This window comes from Panthera pardus, unplaced genomic scaffold (genome assembly GCF_024362965.1).
Source record: "Panthera pardus isolate Hobbes unplaced genomic scaffold, ASM2436296v1 HiC_scaffold_16, whole genome shotgun sequence".
Lineage (NCBI taxonomy): Eukaryota > Metazoa > Chordata > Mammalia > Carnivora > Felidae > Panthera > Panthera pardus.
Genome location: NW_026526721.1, coordinates 103265322 through 103282447, shown reverse-complemented (window position 1 = coordinate 103282447; position 17126 = coordinate 103265322). Strand labels below are relative to the sequence as shown.

General features: G+C 39.0%; 1 protein-coding gene and 1 long non-coding RNA gene across 2 annotated transcripts in view; one reads left to right on the top strand and one right to left on the bottom strand.

The window, feature by feature from the left end:
- The window catches only part of PPM1L (protein phosphatase, Mg2+/Mn2+ dependent 1L), a 289314-nt gene that overhangs the window by 64125 nt on the left and 208063 nt on the right, over nt 1-17126 (top strand). The window lies entirely within an intron of this gene.
- LOC109262079 (uncharacterized) lies at nt 14641-15057 on the bottom strand. The gene is made up of 2 exons (XR_002077625.2): nt 14917-15057; nt 14641-14790 (listed from the first exon to the last, which is right to left on the bottom strand). It is a non-coding gene; the product is annotated as an uncharacterized LOC109262079 (long non-coding RNA).

Below are 17126 nucleotides of genomic sequence, written 5' to 3'. Positions count from 1 at the left end.
GTTCTTATGAGGGAAAGGTCATGGGCTGGAATCCTGTGGGTGTCTGTTAGCTCGTTCATTCTGTGTGGTCAAAGTCTGTCCTTTGAACCCTAGCTGCCCATCTGACAAAAGTGGACATTTGGAGGAGGGGTGCCTGGGTGGCTTAGTCGGTTAAGTGTCGGGCTCCTGGTTTTGGTTCAGTTTATGATCTCCTGGTTTGTGAGTTCAGGCCCCTCATTGGGCTCTGTACTTGCTGCACGGAGCCTTTTTGGGATTCTTTCTCTCTCTCCCTGCCCCTCCCCTGCTCATACTCTCTCTCTCAAAGTAAATAAATAAAGTTAAAAAAAAATTTTTTTATAAGTGGGCATTTGGGCATATGGGTGTCAGATGTGAGGATGTGGATAGATCAGTGCACCTCCATCACTAGGGCGATGGCCACAAATCCAAGCTCTGTCACTGAAAGCCTCAGTGGAAAAAAAAATTATATGCAGTAGTCCCCGCTTATCTGTGGTTTTGCTTTCTGAGGTTTCAGTTACCTTGTCAGGATTTCATTGTTTTTAGACATGACCTCACTGTAGGTGAAAGATAGTCTTGCCTCCAAGATTAGTCTTATGATAGACATAGAAATGTATTGACATCTAGGTGTTTCAGCCTTAACTGTTGAAAGGATATGATGAACTGCAGCTTGGGTTTTAAGATGGATTTTGATCCATACCTCAGACTCTGGTTTGGGGTCCTTGTTAGACCCTGGCTTAATGATGCCGTTTGCTTTTGTTTTTTTCATTATACTTTTAAATATCATCAGGAGCCATTAGAACAATTGGTAAATTGAGCATAGTAAATGAAAGAAAATGTTTTGTGAAATTAATAGATATGGAGATACATTCATAGCAACAACAAAAGTCACACTTGAGTATTACGGAGTTTCTTTGGCAGTTTTATGTATTAATTGTTAAAAATGTATCAGCACATTTTATGTGATTATACTTACCAGGTACAGATGAATTCTGTTCCTGATAGAATCATTATATAAAGTCTATTTAGGTTTATTTCATCTTTATGTCTCTTAAAGCTCATTTTTTTTTTAAAGATAATGTGATCTTGGAGTAGGGCTTGCAGCAAATTGTGAAAATGTTATCTCCTGATACTATGCATCCTAGTGTTTCTTATTGAAAAGTAATACCTTTAAAAGAAAATACATATTTACGTTTATTGAAGCAAATTTATTGGATAATGGCAACAATCCTTGGGTCAAAAACAGCAATCACAATCTGACTTAGTTTTATCACCCTCAGGAATTTTTATTAGATCCCCTGTACAGTATTATCAGCTATAAATAGAGATCAGCTAATTTGATGAAGAAGCTCTAGGTCTACAGATAATTGAACAAATATATCATGGTTTAAAAAAAACTCACATGAGATGACAGTAATAGTGAATAGGGCAGAAGAAAGAAAAGAAGTAGGAAAGAAAAGGGAAAGAAAATATAAAGGAACAATGGTGGATTTGTGTGCAACAAAATGCGGTTCCAATACCGACCTACTTAACACACTTTCTCACTGGGAGGCCATTGTTCTTTCTCGAACTCTTTTTGCTTGGCTGCATTCCCTCCCCATTTAGAAGGAGGACAGTCCCCCTCCCTCTTCCTCTGGTCCTTTGACCAGAGACTAATGTTGCTGAGGTTGTTGGGGAAGTAATGGCATTTTGCATTTGCAAATGTGGTCAGCCTCTGCAAGGGTTCGCTTCCAGCAGAAATCTTGTTATCCTCTGAGATACATTTTTACTAGCTGATTAAAAAAAAAAATCATTATGTCTAAAGAGGTTTATTTGATAGAGAAATAAGATTCCTTTTTGTTGTTCTCTCCCTTTTCCCCCTTCTAGAGGGGAAATTCCAAGGGTAGGACTGGCAGAACTGGGGAAATTGTGTGCATGCTCTATCATCCAGAAAGACTTCTACTTTTAAAGAAGACCCTTGGAGAGGTAGGACAGAAAGTATAAAAGAATGGCCAAATTACAATGCCTAACAAAGGGATAGCTCTTAGACTGTTTTCACACAGGCTTCTGTGCTCCATCCAATTGAGTGATGGCGTAATGTTATTAGTGTAGGATAATGTATGTAGAAACCATGTGGATTAGTGGGTTAGTGCTTCTTGATGCTATATAAATATGGTGCTTAAGTATCTTTAGAAAAACTAAACAAAAGCACAACACCCCAAACACCTTTTATTTATAATAGGTTACCAAAATCAACTAAAATGGCTTAGTAACAAATACCCAGATAACCTGAGAGAGATGCATAATTAAAAAAAAAAAACAACAACACTTGCTCTTCACTGAAGCATTTGTGTCTGAATCTGTGTACCTCCAATAGCACGGTCATTCTTAAGTTAGTTAAGGAGACCAGTTGTTAGAAGGAAGCAGTAATTCCAGGGCAGGGAAGTCACACAGCGAGAACATGATACATGTTGTCATTTACTGGCCCAAGGAAGAGCATGTGGTAGAAGACTCTGGTCTCCTCGGTATTCCAGAACATGCTCTGTGCTTGTTTACCTCTCTGCACAGGTTGTTTCCCCTACCAGTTAAGTGGGTTTCTTTGACCTGGAATGCCCTCCCTCTTTGTTTTTATTTATCAAAACTCCACCCATCTCCTGGAAGATAGGGACCCAACCCTTTGTCTCAGTATCCTTAACAGCCCCTGTGGTATCTGGCACCAGCAAGTGGTCAATAAATGTGTAATATATGAACAGGTGAATGGAAGGAAAGAGGGAAGCACAGCTGGCATTTGCCTACCTCACTTCTCAGCCCACAAATAGTTGTTAGAAGCAGCTTTTCAAGACTTGTCCCATCTCTGATTTGTCTTACACTCTCCTTCCTTTCACATTCTTCTCATTAAAACAAAGCAAAACTGTGGCTAAGGAGGCTGCCAGACAACTCACTCAGCTACCAGAGAGGGATGCTCTTCTGCTTTGTATCTGTAAATACATCAGATACACTTTATTGTTTTTTCATCCACCTTTAAAAAAATGGCTGATTTTCCCTTATTGGGGGCCTTCTGTTCCCTTCTTGCCTCACTAAGTCCATTTACATCCTGCAGGTAGACAGGCTGGAACAGGGTTTCATTTGTAACCTGTCAGCTCTACTTGTCAACTGGCAGAGATACGGTTGAGCATTAGGAGGGTCTTGGGAGGTAGGGTTATTAAGGGAGCAGCAGCTTGGTTTATCAGGGGAGTGGGAGGTGTGGGATGAATACACAGATACTTTCCAGTTCATTAAAGTGGGCAAAAATCTCAAGCTTTGGTCCCAATGTCCTACCTTTCCTCGCCTGTTCCTCGACACATTAGGGTGTCCTTCACACATGCTGCACCAGCCTACAAAACTGTAGCCTGGCAGCTGCTTCTCAGTCCTGGAAAACTCAAGTGGATTGGCCTATCACATAAACAGGACTGAAATCCTTAGGGTAGTTGAGAAAACAAGAAAGAATTTCAGAAACCTGATGATGAATCTTGGCTTTATGAGCTGACCTTGCTCTTTGTTTGGGCATTTCTTTGAGTACAGTGGTTTTTAGCTTAACTTAAAACAAAATGTGAAGTTTTCTTTTGTTATCATCATTCTCATCCTCATTATCCTTTTGGTAATTGTCATAGCTGCTATTATTATTTTTTTTTTAATTAAAAAAATTTCTCTTACATTTATTTATTTTTGATAGGCAGAGAGAGACAGAGCATAAGTGGGGGAGGGGCAGAGAGAGAGAGGGAGACACAGAATCCAAAGCAGGCTCCAGGCTCTGAGCTGTCAGCACAGAGCCACAGACTTAGGGCTTGAACTCACAAACCACGAGATCATGACCTGAGCTGAAGTCGGACGCTTAACCAACTGAGCCACCCAGGCACCCCCGTCATAGCTGCTATTATTGAATGCCAACCCTGAACCAGCCATGGTCCTTATGCTTTACATGGATTAACTCGTTTAATCTCCCAGTAACCTTCCTAAGGAAAAATTGACCCTGACCTATAATAATCTAGTACTAGATCAGAAGGAAGAAGCACATACATTTTCCTTTGGAGGCATTAGTTTGAGGTAGGGTAAAGCCATGAAGGGAAGTCATTTATAAACTTTTTCCTGGGAATGAGAGTACTTTATATTATTCCTACCCCACCCTAAAAGTTTAATATTTAGTTTTCTAAACGGTTTAGGGAAATTTAGATTTACATGGAAGAGAGACAAGTCAAATCATAATTACACTTTGTGGCTCTGAAAATAAATTTTCATTTATTGCTGAATTTTTTGGTCTCAAGATTACATGAGATTGATAGGTCAGATTCGATCCTTAGTCTACAATTGCACATTCTGCAATGGGGGAAAATTAAGACCTAAAAGTTATACTCAAAGCTTTTTTTTTTTTCTCCTGGTGAATCTTGATATTATATTTTCTCATGCAATTTCAAAACTTTAAATAGTTTAAAAATATCCTTAAGTCTGCTATTTGTAAGTGTGCATAAGATTTCAGCAGTAGTAGATTTAAGAGTATTTAAGAACTATTTAAAGAAGCTTTCTAATTGCCCACTTGAGCACAGATTATAAATCAACACAACATTTTCCAAATTCCTGTTCTATGCCAGGAACTATGTTGGGTGTTGGGGTTGGAATTCAGTTGAACAGTACCAGCTATAGCCTCCACCTACCTTGGACAGCACCCAAGAGGGTTTAATGTTGGATGCATTGGAATGCACTTGTTTAAACATGTTTCATATGTTACCAGGGAGAACCCGAGTTTTTCATTACCGGCCACATGATTAAAAATCAACCTATGTGTGGTCTGAGTTAACTTTTTAATAAAAATCAGTGATGAGTTGGGGGTAAGGAGGAAGTATTAGGTATGTTTTGAATATGAGTTGATGGCAACAGAGGCTTTGCTTGTATATATTTTCTTTTAGTCAGCAATCCTTTGTGATACTCAGTATCATTCTGTAATTTGAGTGGAATTAAGCTTAAACAGCTCAGAATTATATAACTAAGACATTATGTTTTAAGTACTCTTCTGAGTTAATCTCAGCCAGCTAGCATGACCCCTGTTATACAAAGATGGGTATAGAGAGGATGAGAGGCAGGTGGCTAGGCTCTTCTGCATTGCTAGTTCATGGGACTGATTTAGTGTTTTGGATTTTTCAGCTAAATAATCCTAGGCTACCTTCTAGGGTCAGACAGGCTGTGTGTGAGAAGCTCAGGATCCATGTGAAGCAATGAGCAGAGGCATAAGAAATCTAGATTTGAGCCCCAGCTCCTTCTTATATGCCACCTATGTTATCTTAATGAAGCTTAAGCTCTCTGAAATTTGGCTTTCTTATCAGCAAAATGGATATAATGGTACTTACTCACAGATTGTTATGAAGATTAAGTCCAAAGCACCCAGCACAATGCCTGACATGTTTAAGACCAGTGCTGGCAGTCTCTTCAACTCCTAGTGATTTCCAACTGGAAAATGGTGCTGGGGCAGATATCCCAGATTGTTCTACAAGCAATATTTATGTAGCTAATGATAGTTTTATATTGTCCTATAACTCGTTCTTACACTGATTGCAGTTTGGAATATCATGTTTTCATTATAAATTATGTGTAAATTTATATTTACTTATTACATACCTTTTATGCAGCAGGCATTTTGGAACATTAGAAGTATAAAGATGAGTAAGACTTCCTTTTACTCAAAGAATTCACAGTATATGGGGAAAAGGAATGCAAAGTTCACTAACCAGAGTACAATGTGGGGACGTGTTTTACTCTCTGAATGGATGCACTGCTGTGGATTATGGGGATGGCGGAGAACAATCTGAACTCTGCCTTGTTGGGTGGGGGAGCTCAGACCAGGCAGTGCTTTCCAGATATGCCATTGAACTGGGTCTTGAGATATAATGGAGTTCAGAGAGACACAGAAGGGGTGACGTGGAAGGGCATTCCAGCAGGAGGAGACAGCCTGAGAGAGGCATGGAATGCTGGCCAGGAGACTCAGGAGCCTTCTCCTGTAGTTCTGATCTTGTAGCTCTCTAGCAAGAAGATGTGTGCCTTTGAGAGAGTCATTTAACCTGATTTTCATAATTTGTAAAATATGGGGGCTCAAGTGAGGTTTTTTAACTCTAAAATTTGGTATCTGTGATCAGGAGATGCAGAGAAGCTAAATGAGTCATGTAATGTTTTAGTCAGTTTAGGCTGCTGCCACAAGATACCTTAGACTGGATGGCTAAGCAACAAATATTTCTCACAGTTCTAGAAGATAGGAAGTCCTAGATCAAGGTGCCAGCAGATTTGTTGTCTGGAGAGGGAGGGCTCTCTTCCTGGTTTGCAAATGACTGTCTTCTTGCTGTATCCTCATATGGGGTGGTGGGAGAGAGAGAGAGAGACAGAGAGACAGAGACAGAGAGAGAGAAAGAGAGAAAGAGAGAGAGAAGGCTCTGGTCTCCTCCTTGTCTTACAACAGCACTAATCCCATCATAGGGACTTCACCCTCATGACCTCATCTAACACTAATTGCCTCCCAAAGACTTCACTGCCCAATACCATCACGTTGGAGACTGGGGCTTTAGATACAAATTTTGGGGCAGACACAAATATCCGTCCATAGCACTGAGGGTCACATGATTCACCCATGGGAGGGCCAACACTGGAACTCCAATGTCACTGTTACATTTCACTCTCCTCCCTCATCTCAGTCCATGTAGCATCTGCTTTGTACATGGATAGTCATTTAGCAGGGTGGAGGCTTCTATGCTTTCTAAAGGAACTCCTTTAGTCAGCTGAGCAGTCTTGGTTATTACCATGTACATTCCAAACATTTTTAGGTTCCTTTGATTGGTTGGTATCCTTTTGGCCTCTCAGTGGATCTTTATCACTCTCATTTGATAAGGACTGTAGGAGCCCTAAAAATTGTTCTCTTAATGCAAATTGATATTCTACTTCTCTCTCTATTAAATTCTTTTTAATGTTTATTTATTTTTGAGAGAGAGAGAGAGAGAGAGAGAGAGAGAGAGAGAGAGAGAGCAGGAGAGGGGCAGAGAGGGAGGGAGACACAGAATGCGAAGCAGACTCCAGGCTCTGAGCTCTGAGCTCTCAGCGTAGAGCCTGATGTGGGCTTGAACCCATGAACCATGAGAGCATGACCTGAACCAAAGTCTGAAACTTAACCAACTGAGCCACCCAGGCACCCCTCCACTTCTCTTCCTAAAAAGATATTAACTACAGTGGAGGTAAAAAAACACAAAAGCTTATTTTATCTTAAGAATCAGAGTTCTCTTGCCTTATAATCTAAAGCATATTTTCTGCATTAAATTATTTGAGTTCCACTTTGATATTTTTCCTTTCTAGGTGCCACCCCTGTTGTTATTTCTTTAATATTTTTCATTAAAATAATGCACTTTATTTTATTTAAATACATTTTAAAAATGTAATAACTTTGAACTCACAGGTTGATATTATTATATTCTTTTTAAAAAATGTTTATTTCTTTTGAGAGAGAGAGAGAGAGAGAGAGAGAGAGACAGCTCGAGCAGGAGAGGACCAGGGGGCGGGGGGGAGAATCCCAAGCAGGCTCCATGCTGTCAGCACAGAGCCTGACATGGGGCTTGATCCCGTGAACAGCGAGATCATGACCTGAGCTGAAATCAAGAGTCAGACGCTTAACTGATTGAGCAACGCAGGCAGCCCTATTATATTCTTCATTATATTTGTTTATTATATATGTTTGTTTATTATATATTTTATATTGTTTATTATGTTTCATTATATTGTTTTCTATTCACTTTAATATAATAAAGCACCTTGTGCCATCTAAAACCTTCCTACACATAGTAAAACCATGTATATGTACTATGCTTTGGAAAAATTTAAGACTATCTGGGTTTATTGGTTGAATGGTGAAAGAAGGGAGGAATAAAAAAGATAAATAAAAATGATACTATTTTAAGTGTATACGTTATATGAGTGATTTAAAAAAATGGAAACATGAGTTTATAGGAGACAGACAAGTAAGTTTGCTTGATTTCAAGCCCCTGTTATTGTCAAGGTAAATTGTGCATGTAAAGAAGGAAGTTGAACAAAATGACATTCCTTTTTGGGCCTTGAATATTTGCACATCTTTTTTATGATTCTTGTTTCACTCAGTAGCACTAGGGTCATGCGACCATATAGATATAAATGCTATGCTGTATATCTTGTCAAGAAGGGTAATGTCTGGGGCGCCTGGGTGGCGCAGTCGGTTAAGCGTCCGACTTCAGCCAGGTCACGATCTCGAGGTCCGTGAGTTCAAGCCCCGCGTCGGGCTCTGGGCTGATGGCTTGGAGCCTGGAGCCTGTTTCCGATTCTGTGTCTCCCTCTCTCTCTGCCCCTCCCCCGTTCATGCTCTGTCTCTCTCTGTCCCAAAAATAAATAAAAAACGTTGAAAAAAAAAGAAGGGTAATGTCTGTGCCAGGGAAAGGAATTCTTGTTCTTATTGTGGGAAGGTAAAACAGAGTCAGAAGCAAATGAGATCAGATTCAGCTTGTCAAGCCTAGGGCAGGACCCTTGGAATCCAGAAAAACAGATTGGAGAGTGAGTTTAAAAGAAAGGGGGTAGGGGCGCCTGGGTGGCTCAGTCGGTTAAGCGTCCGACTTTGGCTCAGGTCACGATCTCGCGGTATGTGAGTTCGAGCCCCGCGTCCGGCTCTGGGCTGACTGCTCAGAGCCTGGAGCCTGTTTCAGATTCTGTGTCTCCCTCTCTCTCTGACCCCCCCCCCGTTCGTGCTCTCTCTCTGTCTCAAAAATAAATAAACGTTAAAAAAAAAAAATTAAAAAAAAAAAAAAAGGGGGTAGGTAGGGCTGGCTTCACAGTCATGTGACCTCTGTGGTTGTACAGGTTTCCACATTTAGAAAGGCCCTGTGCTCGATTTAATGTTCTGCTCTCATCATCTTAAAAGTCTTAATAATTTTTGAAAAAGGGACCTACATTTTTATTTTGCACTGGGCCCTAGAAATGTAGCCAGTTCTTGGGTTAGGGTAGGGAGATATTTATAGAAGACTTTATTCAAAGTTTAGGTTCATGGGGTAGAAATGGAAGAGTGAAAACTAGAAATGAGTTGTGAAAAGGAGGTTTCAGGTCTTACCTGATGGGTCTCTTCTGATTGACCGTGGCTCATAGGTTAAGAGATCCAACAAGGATTTTTTGTGCCTTAAACTCCTTAAGCACTGGAAAACATTGTGCAGTAAGTTGTTCTCTGTGAATTACCTTGCAGAGTCAAGTTATGGTGGATCAAGCGGGGGCTGGCAAATGGAAATGCCTGCCAAGAGCGGCTCTAAAACAACAGGGAGTGGTCGGCAGGGGGGTGGGCACGAGGGGAATGGTCTGTATTCTGCTTCAGCCTGTATTTGCCACTTGATGTTCAGCCATGTCATTGTCCAGAGTGGCTGAACCCTCTGGTTCTTTAGGAGCTAGAAATGTGGATTTTTTAGCTGTGACGGTTTCCAATTAAAAAAAAGAAATGTGCTGTGTGGACTAAATAAAACATGTGTAATTGAATTCATTTCAGTCTTTAAGCAGACATTTTTATTTTTTTATATTTATTTATTTATTTTAATGTTTTATTTATTTTTGAGAGAGAGAGACAAAGTATGAGCTGGGCAGGGGCAGAGAGAGAGGGAGATAGAATCCACAAAGCAGACTTCAGACTCTGAGCTGTCAGCGCAGAGCCTGATGTGGGGCTCGAACCCATGAACCATGAGATCATGATCTGAGCCAAAGTCAGATGCTTAACCGACTGAGCCACCCAGGTGCCCCTAAGCAGACGTTCTTAAACAACTTATTTTCTATAGGTAAACATGGAAAGTGACTAAATTAATATTTTAGGGGAGGGATCTATGGATCTAATGGACAATGGACCTAATTTTGGTATCTTTGGTGAAGACATCCCTAATACAGAGATGGGGTTAGGAAGAGAGCTGCCAGTGGATGTTGAGGATTATGGTACAGAATAAGCTCTAGATTCTCTTTCTTTTCTTTTTTCTTTTCTTTTCTTTTGCCTTCTCTTTTCTTTCTTTTTTTTTTAAAGTTTATTTTATTTATTTTGAGAGAGAGAGAGAGCAAGTGTGAGCCTGAGTGGGGGAGGGTCAGAGAGAGAGAGAGAGAGAGAGAGAGAGAGGATCCCAAGCAGGCTCCTCAAGGATTCAGAGCTTGATCCCATGGACTATGAGATCATGACCGGAGCAGAAATCAAGAGTCAGATGCTCAACCAGCTGAGTCACCAGGTGCCCCCAGATTTTCTATATTGGAGGGGCTTAGGGGTTACAAGGGATATTGGTTTACGGGGACCTATTTTGAGCTGTGTTTGTATAACAAACTCATTGTTTTAGATAATATGACATAGATCATAAGAAGCCAGCTAGCTCTCTAGTACATTTTTTCCCACTCTTCAGGTAAGATTGAAATGACAGCAACTGGTCATTTTCAGGAATGGACCGAGGAGTTTTAGGGCTGCTAGCGATTAAGGAGGAATACAAGCTTCTCAACCCCCCAGACCAATCTTTTGTCCATTACTGTTATGGTTTATTGTTAAAAGAAGATATTATGAGATGGACACATTAGCCTAATGTGTCCATTAGTCTGATGCCATTAAAAATGCAATTCATCTAACCATTTCCCCCCGATTCTGTGCTCACCTTCTGAATATGATTTGCCTCCCAAGTGAATCTACCAGAGGGAGAGAATGAATGCGTTCTACAATTTAGAATATAGGTGTTTTTATAGCTACTTATTGTTAATTATAATCTAATCAATTGACATTCTGGTGTTGTGTTATGTGTTGTGTGTTATGACTATAGTACTGTGGATCTTCCAGTGAAATGTAGAATCTCTTTGATATGCTGACAAACTCAATTTTGAACTTGCACAGCTCAGGGCCAGACCTTATACTATGGCAAATTTGCCAAAATAATGAATGCCACTTTGGGAGACCCTCTGGGGGGCCTTTCCTTAAGTGACACCTAAAATATACCTTAAATGTATGCAACTTTCCTATTTGAATTTCTTTAGTGATAGAGACACGATATATAGTACATAAAAATCATGGGGTAAAGTGGGATAGCCCCATGGAAGTCTTACAAGGATTTCAGATGTTTGAGAGGTGCTGGCTCAAGTGAAGGTAAATTGATTTCTTTTTTAAAAAATTGATTTCTTTTTAAGAGCACTTTTCTAAAACATTTTATCTAGCCAGTGATCTCCAGTAGAAATACATTGTAAGTAGTGTTTCCCAACTTCATTTGCTAATGGCTCCTTTAAAATGTTTCCTTTGGCAACCAGTGCCTTTGGAAAACATCATGAAATATTTGCAAAGCGTGGCCTTAAGATTGCGCTGAAATTGAGGTATTTCTGGAATTCTCCTGGGGGAAAAGATGTATCTAATCAGTTTTCAGAATTTTTGTTGAATCACAGTTTGCATCGGGTTCCATAAGATCTACCTGAGTGTTCTGGAGTGTTTGCTTACTAGCTATTTGAACCTGGAATTGTCCCAGCATTGACCTGGGCAGAAATGGAACTTGGCAATCTGGATTTTGCAATTTGGATCATATTATGAGTCAACCTGGAATTCCCGGAGTCCAAGACTTCCTTTATTAGTATGTTTCTTCTCCTGATAGTTCACGTCTTAAAAAAGAGGTTGGGAATTTGCTTCTTAAGACCTATCTTAGAACTCAGCCATATTCTCACAGCTAGGACTCAATGAACATGATGGTTAGCCAAATAAAGATTATTTTCAGAAAATCAGAGATCAGCTTATAGAGTAATATAGTTTTATGGATACATTATTTTCTTTAATTCTCAAATGAGGAAAGTGATTGCAGAACTCTATTTCCAAATATGAAATGGTGATTGCAGGTACAACTCAATTGTGTATTCTTAGTGTGTAATGACAATATTGAGAGGAAAATTGATTAGTATTTTTAAAACAGCAGGAAAATTATTTCCTGCCCAAACATTGATTAGTCTTTGAATAGGCTTTCTTACAATCCTTTTCTTCCATAGACTGCAGGGTGCAGCACAGTCATATTTTATGTGGAGTCAAGCAGAGAAACCTACTTGATGCGATTAAACTTATTGCTGCTTTTTCAGCAGGTGCAAAAATAACTTTGTCTTCAGTAGTTACACTTTTCCTGGCTTGATAACACATCAGGACTTCTGTAGTTTTATTTTGATAAAAGAGATTATAGGAACTATTGTATTATGTTATGAAATGTGCAAACAATGAAGTATTGAAGTTTTCTGGTGATATATATTCCTCCCTTTGACTTATAAATAGCAATTTGCTTAGCATGCTTGCATGAGTGCTTTAAAATCCTATTAGCTGAAGGTCACATAACATTAGCTTATTCCTGATTAGGTGTTATGTAAAATATAGGGATAAAGAAGACTGAAGTTCTTTCCCTCAGGGAACTTAAGATCTACTTGAGGAGGTAAGACATAGAATTAAGATAAATAAATATTAGATTGAGAGAGTTTATGATGAGTCCCAAATGAGTGGTTTAGAATATTACATAACTGGTATAGTATTTCACAGGAGAGAGATGTTTTCTGCCTCCTGAGGTAGTTGGGGAGCACTCCTGCAGGAGCTGGGCCTTGAGCTGGTCCCTGGGGACAGAAAGGATTCAGCCAGGTGGAGAAGATTAGGCAGGATGCTGGTGGCGGTACCAAAGGCAGCTAAGCCAGAATGTGTCTGCCTTTTCAGCAGTGAGTGGATCTATTTGGCTCTAATAGAGGACTCATGAAGGTGAATAATGGAAAATAAAACTGGAGAGGTAGGTTGAATTCAAATTGGAAAGGGCTTTGAACACCAGGCAAAGGAATTAGGACTTTATTCTGTAGAAAATGAATAAATAGTAAAGGTTCCTGAATAAAAAGAAGCAGAAAATGCAAGACATGGCTTTGTAGTTAGAGTAGAAACAGTGCACAGCTCTGAACTGAGCTGCCTTACGATGGAAGACAGTGGTGAAGAGAAGTGTGAGCATTTCTGTCTTCGTTTCTGATGGGAATATAAGTTGGGTTAGCTGTTTCATTTTCATTCTTCCCTTTATTTTTCCTGTTCTCTTTTAAGCCCTGTATAAAACCTTTTTTTTTTTTCAGTCTTAAAATACATTAATTCAAATTTGACCTTCCTTACTGCATGATAGTTTGAATGCCCAAAGCTATTTTCAGTTGTTCCAGATTGTCATAAGAGTTTGATGTCCAGGTGCCAACTGGAAGGGCCAAACCTGGCCTGTGGAGGATTGTTTTTAAAATCTGATTCTAAATTAAGCACTTTGGGATAGAAAAATGAGATGTGGCCTACTTCTAACTCAGCATTTGACTGAAAGTATATGTGTTTTTTCTTCTCTGCTTAAATATTTGTCTGGCTCTTTCAGACTCAAAAGGCATATAACTCAGAGCTAAGAATATTTAGATTCCTCTTCCTTCCTTTTTTCCAGAGTATTTTTTGGCTTCCACTATAAAAAGTGATACTTATAAAGGAATTTCTCCAAATATTGGGTAATAATTCTTAAAAAAATTTTTTTATTCCTAGTCCTCCTATTTCATACCTCACAAATTATTGAAACAGGATTAAAATTTTTTTTGAAATATGAGCCATTGGTAGAAGTTAGACTTTTAAATATTTAAAATTAAGTTCTTTTTGTAATGTTTATTTTTATTTATTTATTTATTTATTTATTTATTTATTTATTTATTTATTTTTTAATGTTTATTTATTTTTGAGAGAGACAGAGACAGAATGTGAGTGGGTTAGGGGCAGAGAGAGAGGGGAGACACAGAATCTGATGCAGGCTCCAGGCTCCGACCCGTCAGCACAGAGCCCGATGCAGGGTTCAAACCCACGAGCTGTGAGATCATGACCTGAGCCAAAGTCGGCCGCTCAACCGACTGAGCCACCCAGGTGCCCCTGCTTATTTTTATTTTGAGAGAGAGAGAGAGAGAGAGAGAGAGAGAGAGCGCGCGCACTCGCAAGGCGGAGGGGCAGAGAGAAGAGGAGAGAGAATCCTAAGTGGGCTTCGAGCTGTCAGAGCAGAGCGCAATGCAGGAATCCATTTCACGTATCGTGAAATGATGACCTGAACTGAAATCAAGAGTCAGACACTTAACCAAATGGGCTACCCAGGTGTCCCCTAAAATTAAGTTCTAAATGACAGTGACCACATTGGTAGCAATTGTGATACAGGGGAACAGATCATAGTATACATGTTTTGGAGCCAGAGAAACCTGGTGTCAGCGCCCCCCCTCTGCCATTCAAACTGGGTGACCTGAGTGTATTACTATGATTACACATCATTTTCTAAGTTCCTTGGGTAGAATTCACAGCAGGTTCTTTTCTCTATATATAAGTGGAATTTATTTGGAAACTCACAGTGACAGAAAATGGATAAAAACACACATAGACTTTTAAGGGTATCTCAGCTTAGAGACCTTCTGAGACCTGCTGAGATACAGAGTAGAGGATGTGGAGAGAGTCTGTGGGCATAAAGGGAGATTGATGGTTGTGTCACCTCAGATTCCAGGCCTTTATCCTCTCTGAGCCTTAGCTGCTTCATCTTTGAAATGGAGAATAATACTTACAGGGTTGTTATGAAGACAAAAATAGATAACTTAGAGCAATACTAGGCACTCAGTAAAACAGTAGCTATTATTATTGTTGGTGGTGGGATTTGGGTGGGTTTGACTTCTTTTTCAGCTCCACCATTTTTTCCCCTGTATTTTATTTCCTTTTCTACCATCCTAGAAGATGTGGATGTGTTCAGAGCCTAGGATCTTGAGCTAGGAGAAAGAAAAAAGAAAAAATCCTTAGTGATCAAAGGAGTCTTTCAAGGAACATGCTAAGACACTATCATGTGATACTTATACTTTCATTCCATTGGCCAAAACTTAGTCACAGCACCATACCTGGCTGAAGTGGAGGCTGGGAAATGTAGTCTCTTCCCTGGCTGGTCTTTACATGGAAGAGGGGAAGATGAAATTTTGATGGCTAACCAACAGTTTCTGCCAAGGTATTCAGTGTGCTTTTATGACCTGAGTGTTTCCAGTGTCCCCATGGAAACAAAACCAATTATGATGGTATGTAAACATTTTAAATATTCCATAAATGTGTTACCATTTGACCAGTACTCTTAAGATAGAATATTTTATCCTCAGTTTTTAATGTACTATAAAGCACTTTGACTTTCTAATTAAAAAGGTTAAGATTTTGTTTGTAATTATTTAGTCCAGCATTACCATTATTCTTTTTTGTAGTTATGAGGTCTTAGAATTTGGGATTTGATCTCAACAGAGTCTCACCTCACAGCCTCCATTGACATACACTTTGTGTCAGTTTCTGCTTTGCAGTCACAGATACCTATACTGGTCATCACTGCTAGAATTCTGAGGGTCAGGCTCAGTAAAATGTATGCCATAATCACATAGCAACAAACATATAAAAACAATTGTCATGTATCTGAAAATATCCTTTTGTGTACTCAGATCTGCCATTGTAAAAACTTTTGTCTGTTTTTCATCATCTATCTATTTGGGTCTTTAAACTGGATTATTATTATTATTTTTTTAAATTTTGAGATAATTATAGATTCACATGCGTTTGTAAGAAATAATAGAGATATCCTACACACCCTTCACTCATTTTTCCCCGGGAGTGGCATCTTGCATGACTGTAGTACAACAATACAACCACTATTCACAGTGCTTATTTAGATTTCACTGGTTTCACATGTACCCGTGTGAGTGTGTATATGTATGTGTGTGTGGTCCTGTGCAGTTTTATCACATGTATAGATTCATGTGATCACATCACAGTCAAGATACAGCACAGCTTTATCAACACAAGGCTCCTTTGTGTTACCCTTTTAGCCCTAACCACCACTCTCCTTCCCTAACTCCTGACAATCACTAATCTGTTCTCCATCTTCGGCCATTTCAGGAATACTATATAAATGGAATCAGGCAGTATGTTTCTTTTTTTGGGGCAAACATTCTGCGCCTAGACTAAGTCTTAGTCATTTACCACAGGAGGACAAAGAACAGCTAATCCCCTAGGCTCTAGGTACCTGTCCTATTTCACAGAGATGTTTATGAAAATACATAAATCTGATGTGCAGGGTTTTTTTTTTTTTTTATTAACTGAGGTAATTGCATATGTGAGCTTTTGAAATTGGCTTTTTTTTTTCACTCCACCTGATTCCTTTGAGATCCATCCAAGTTGTATGTATCAACAGTTCATTCCTTTTTAATGTTGAGAACTATTCTTTGGTATGGATGTACTATGGTTTGATTAACCATTCACCCACTGCAAGGACATTTGGATTGTTGTCAGATTTTGGCTAATACTTTTAAAGCTGTTATAAACATTTGTGTACAGCTTTTTGTTTGTGTGGATGTCAGTTTTCTTGTATGCAAGATAAATGCTCAAGAGTGCAATTGCTAGGTCTTATAAGAGACACATTTAGTTTTATAAGCAGCCATACTCCTTCCTAGAATGGCTGTAGAATTTTACATTTCTATAAGCAAAGTATGAGCGATCCAGTTTCTCTGCATTCTTGAATCCTCGCCAGAATTAGTATTATCACTGTTTTTTTGTTTTTACTTTAGCTTATCTGATAAGTATGTAGTGATATTTCCTTGTGATTTTAATTAGCATTTCTCTAATGGGAAAATATATATACACCCACACACACATATACACATGCACACAGACACATATATATACACATGTGCACATTTTATACATATATATATTTTTTTCAGAGTAATATCTATTTGGATCCTTTGCCCATTTCAAAATTGAGTTAATTATTTTTTTATTGTTGAGTTGTAAGAGTTCTTTATATCCTCTGGAGGTAAATCTCTTATCAGATAGATGATTTACCAATATTTTCTGACATTCTTTGGGTTGTCTTTTCACTTTCTTGATGGTGTCATTTGTAGCACAAAGGTTTTTAATTCCACTGAAATCCAATTTATCTTTTTTTTTTTTTGTTCATTTGTGTGCTTTTGGTGTTGTATCTAGGAATCCACTGCCTGACCCAGAGTCACAAAATTACCCCAATGTTTTAAGAGTTTTATAGTCTTAACTCTTATAATTTAGGCTGGTGGTCCATTTG